At 46.7% G+C, this 5,439-nt stretch overlaps 1 pseudogene; it reads right to left on the reverse strand.

Moving 5' to 3' along the window:
• Positions 1 to 2,005: 2,005 nt before the first annotated feature.
• LOC111972979 (reversion-inducing cysteine-rich protein with Kazal motifs-like) overlaps positions 2,006 to 5,439 on the reverse strand; it is a 133,707-nt pseudogene continuing 130,273 nt past the window's right edge.

Consider the following 5,439-nt stretch of genomic DNA (forward strand, 5'->3'; position numbering starts at 1 on the left):
TTGGCTCCAAAAAAAGACCCTTCCAGAACATCCCCACGTCTCCTGGTGTTAAAACCCACCTTTTTTGAATGCGGTTCACGAATAATGCCCAACCCGCTCATATAATATATATAATAATTAGTGGATATACCCTGTCTCTAACAAACACTGGGCATCCTCTGGTGTGACTGCCTAGCTTGTTAACAAATGCCTCCTCTTTTTACTTGAATCACTGTTGTAAATGCCACTGCGTTTAGAGAAGGCGTGGGGTAGGGGGAGCGAGAACGTTGTTTTCTACCTTAATCACTGTGTAATCCACTGGCGTTATAAGACAGGCGTGGGGGTTAGGGGCAGAACTCTTTTCTACTTAATCACTGTGTAATCCCACTGCGTTTATAGACAGGCGTGGGGGATAGGGAGAACGTCTTTATCTACTGTAATCACTGTGTATCCCACTGGTTTATAGACAGGCGTGGGGGTAGGGGAGACGTCTTTTCTACTGTAATCACTTGTAATTCCACTGCGTTTAAGACAGCGTGGGGGGTAGGGGGAAGGTAGCACGTCTTTTCTACTTACTCCACTGTGTAATCCCCACTCGTTTATAGACAGGCGTTGAGGGGTAGGGGCAGAAGAAACATGCTGTGGTGCTGCCTGAAAGGGTTTCATTCTACGTAGGAAACCAAAAACGTCACAAACACCATGATGTGGATATGCCCTAAGTTGTACTGTATGCTACGGCTATAGTTCCATTCAGCATCCGATCAACTGGAACGTAAACAGAACAGTGGTCCTGGCCGTTGGCAACAGAAGAATGTGAATTAATGCTCGCTCGAGCAGGTCTCTGTGAGACAGAGAGAGAGAAAGAGGAGAGATGAGAGAGAGAGAAAGAGAGAAGGGACAGAAAAGATGAGAGAGAATGGGACAGGAAAAGAGAGAGAGAGGGACAGAAAGAGAGGTAGAGAGGGAACAGAAAGAGAGAGAGAGGAGAGAGAGGAGAGATAGAGAGAGAGAGAGAGAGAGAGAGAAGAGAGAGAGGAGAAGAGACAAGAGGAGAGAGGAGAGGAGAGAACTAGATGGAGAGAGAAAGGAGAGAGAAAGAGAGGACAGAAAAGAGAGAAAGAGAGAGAGGGACAGGGAAAGAGAGAGAGAGAGAGAGGGACAGAAGAGAGAGAGAGAGAGAGAGGGACAGAAAGAGAGCAGCAAACTAGCTACCCATGTTCACATCGGTTACATTACCCCAGTGTGTAGGCCAGTGTGTGATAGGTGGTAGCCAGTGCTGTGAATAGTTTAGTGTGTGATATAGAAGCCAGTGTGGTGATATGTGTATGTGCTCATGTGGTTGATAGTGGTGTAGCAGTGGTGGATAGTGTGTAGCCAGTGTGTGTATAGGGTGCATGTGATATAGCCAGTGTGTGATATGTGCGTAGCCAGGTGTGTGATAGTGGCGAACCATGGAAAGCAGTGTGTGATATGTGTACCATGTTGATGTGTGGTAGCCAGTGTGGTGATAGTGTGTACCAGTGTGCGATAGGTGTTGTAGCCAGTGTTGTGATAGTGCGTGTAAGCCAGTGGTGTGATACGGTGCAAGCCAGTGTTGATAAGTGTAGCAGATAGCCGAGCTGTGTGATAGTGCGGTAGCCAGTGTGTGAGGGTGCGCAGGATGTGAAGCCAGTGTGTGATTAGTGTAGCAGTGTGGTAGGGCGAGCCAGTGTGTGATAGGTGGTAGCCCATTGTGAGTGGTAGATGGTGTGAGTGTAGCCATGTGGTAGGGTAGCCAGCTGTCTAGCCAGTGATGTGATAGTGCGTAGCGTATGTGTTGAAGTGTCGTGGCCAGTGTGTGAGTAGTTGGTGTAGCCAGTTGTCGATAGTGCGTGTAGCCATGATGTGTTGTGGTACAGTGTGTAGCCAGTGTGTGTGTATGCGTAGCCCAGTGTGTTGATAGTGCGTAGCCAGTGTGTGATAGTGTGTAGCCAGGTGTGATAGTTGTGCAGAGTGGTGTAGCCAGTGTGTGGATAGTGCCGTATCCCTAGTGTCGTGATAGTGCGGTAGCCGTGTGTGATAGTGCGTAGCCAGTGTGTGATAGTGCGTAGCCAGTGTGTGATAGTGTGTAGCCAGTGTGTGAACTCAGTTTCTGTGTATGTGTGTTTACCTGCAGCGGGGTTGGCTGCTGGTCCACGGGGACGATGAGGATGACGATCTCTGAGTCGATGCTCAGGTAACCGAAGATGTCACACTGCGGCACGGAGACGTGGAGACGCAGGATCCTCAAGATGTCATGGACCGTCACTGGCTGCTTGCTGTTCAACTGACACACCAAACCAGCACGACAGAGAACCAGAGCCATACAGAGTTTGAGATTCCATTCACTGCAGACTGAAGAACACTGAACTGAAAACAGGTTTATTGGCGCTCTATGTGGTGAGTAAATTGTATTCATCCCGATTTAATAACAAACATTAAATGCGTCTGTGAACAGTAGTTGAAAGTGCAATGAATGTTTTACAGTGCTTACTGTCAGGGAATGAAGGGTAGGTTGGCAATCTACGCTGTGTATTTCCATGGCTGGTCAGAGCGAGTCGTTGTCTACGCCCTAATCAGCGCTACATCATTTCAGCGTCACAGCATTTCAGCGTGACAGCATTTCAGCGTCACTGCATTTCAGCGTGACAGCATTTCAGCGTGACAGCATTTCAGCGTGACAGCATTTCAGCGTGACAGCATTTCAGCGTCACAGCATTTCAGCGTGACAGCATTTCAGCGTGACAGCATTTCAGCGTGACAGCATTTCAGCGTGACAGCATTTCAGCGTGACAGCATTTCAGCGTGACAGCATTTCCAAATGTCATTTGTTTGGAATTAGCAGGTTTCTGGTCTAGACTTAACGTTGATGAGATAATTGTGTTGGAGATTAGCGACTAATAGCCCTAGCTCACGTTTATAATGAATCTGCTTTGAATGGCATTTCTTATAAGCTGTTATTAGCCTGTATACGAAGCATTTCTTATTAGCTGTTATTAGCCTGTATACGAAGTATTTCCTATAAGCTGTTATAAGCATGTATACGAAGCGTTTCTTATAAGKTGTTATTAGCCTGTATACGAAGCATTTCTTATTAGCTGTTATTAGCATGAATACGAACCATTTCTTATAAGCTGTTATTAGCATGAATACGAAGCACTTCTTATTAGCTGTTATTAGCATGTATACGAAGCATTTCTTATAAGCTGTTATTAGCATGAATACGAACCATTTCTTATAAGCTGTTATTAGCATGTATACGAAGCATTTCTGGGCTCTTTAAGCTGCTTCCGACCTAGTCATTTCAAACTTGCTAAGTATCCCAGAAGGAGGCATGTGATGTTGATGCTAGGTATTTTAAATCTATGCCTCCCTCTAGTGGTCGTCTTGCGTCACTACAGTTCAAAACCAACAGCCTGTGCCCCAGGGGTGGCCAATCCCTCTCCTGGAGAGCTACTCAACTGGGTGTGCAGGCTTTTGCTCCTGCCCTGCTCTAACACACACGATCGTACGCCCTTTATTAGTGGAATCTAAACCTGCACACAGCATACTGAACTTGGTGGAGCTACTGTTGTGATGTAGACAGATCCATAAAGGAGTGAGAGGGAAGGGGACAACTTTTCTGAAATGGAACAAAGCCCCAGGCCCACACCCTGATAGTTGAGGCGCATGGCAGACGGTTCTGACCTTAGCGAAGACTTTCATTTGCTCCTTGTTCCACAGGATCTGCAGCATGCCCGCGCACAGAGGACAGCAGGCGCCTGATAGGTGGAGCACCAAGAGGTCAAGGGTCAGAGGAAAGGTGTCAATAATAACAATATCTGAATCTGATTTGTGTTCCCATGTAGAAAAATCATAAGTATAACAGAGATTTACACTCAGTGGCCAGTTTATTAGGTACACCCATCTAGTACTGTGTCGGACCCCCCTTTGCCTCCAGAACAGCCTGAATTATTTGTGGGATGGAAACGTTGCTCAATTGGTATCAAGGGACCTAACGTGTGCCAGGACAACATTCCCCTCATCATTACTCCAACGCCACTCGCCTGTATCGTTGACACCAGGCAGGATGGCACCAATGATCATACCACATTGAAAGTTGGTTAGTCACAGTAACTGAATGGCTCGATGCCTGTCTGCCTGCTTTATATAGCAAGCCACGGCCATGTGACTCACCGTCTGTAGGAGCGAACCATTTTCATGAACAGGGTGGTGTACCTAATAAACTGGACACTGAGTGTATATGACAACGTGAATGTGGTTCAATCAATCAAATGTATTTATAAAGCCCTTCTTACATCAGCTGATGTCACAAAGTGCTGTACAGAAACTCAGCCTAAAACCCCAAACAGCAAGCACTCCCTAGAAAGGCCAAAACCTAGGAAGAAACCTAGAGGAACCAGGCTATGAGGGGTGGCCAGTCCTCTTCTGGCTGTGCCGGGTGGAGATTATAACAGAACATGGCCAAGATGTTCATAGATGACCAGCAGGGTCAAATAATAATAATCACAGTGGTTGTCGAGGGTGCAGCAAGTCAGCACCTCAGGAGTAAAATGTCAGTTGGCTTTTCATAGCCGATCATTAAGAGTATCTCTACCGCTCCTGCTGTCTCTAGAGAGTTGAAAACAGCAGGTCTGGGACAGGTAGCACGTCCGGTGAACAGGTCAGGGTTCCACAGCCACTGAGTGTACTGACCACAGCGTTAATAGAACATGATATATGATATAATTTCTGTCTCTATTGTACTGACCGGGTGGTGTGACAGGGATGCAGCCCGGGGTGGAGAGGGCGGGACAGGGGATCATGTCACAGCCTGAGTCAGAGGCAAACTCTGCCACCGCCCCCACGGCATGGCACCGCCCCTGGTAGTCCACGGCAACGCGGTCCGAGTAGGCCTCGCACACCGTGTTGTACGTTTCGCCATTGTGGCCGCACACGGGCCGCGCCCTTTTACAGGCGTCCTGCATAGAACACACATATAATAATAAATCACTCACATCCAGATGAATCATTCACATCCAGATGAATCATTCACACCCAGATGAATCATTCACATCCAGATGAATCACTCACATCCAGATGAATCATTTACATCTGCCAAGGATGCAGTTGTACAATTTTTAAAACATTACAATACTTTCACATATTTCACAACACATCTGTGTTCCTTTCTTCTCATGTAACCTTCATTCACTGTCTCAGGAATACCCAGAGAGTGGGAGGGGTTATTGGCTAATTGTGAGGCTCTTGGTTTGGTGACTTGACACCGGGCCTCAAGTGGGTATTTTAATGGGGTGTCGTCGACGTTAAATGGATATACAGTTGAAGTCGGAAGTTTACATACACCTTAGCCAAATATATTTAAACTCCGTTTTTCACAATTCCTGACATTTAATCCTAGTAAAAATTCCCTGTCTTAGGTCAGTTAGGATCACCACTTTA

The sequence above is a fragment of the Salvelinus sp. IW2-2015 genome, linkage group LG14, assembly GCF_002910315.2.
Source record: "Salvelinus sp. IW2-2015 linkage group LG14, ASM291031v2, whole genome shotgun sequence".
Taxonomy (NCBI): Eukaryota; Metazoa; Chordata; class Actinopteri; order Salmoniformes; family Salmonidae; genus Salvelinus; species Salvelinus sp. IW2-2015.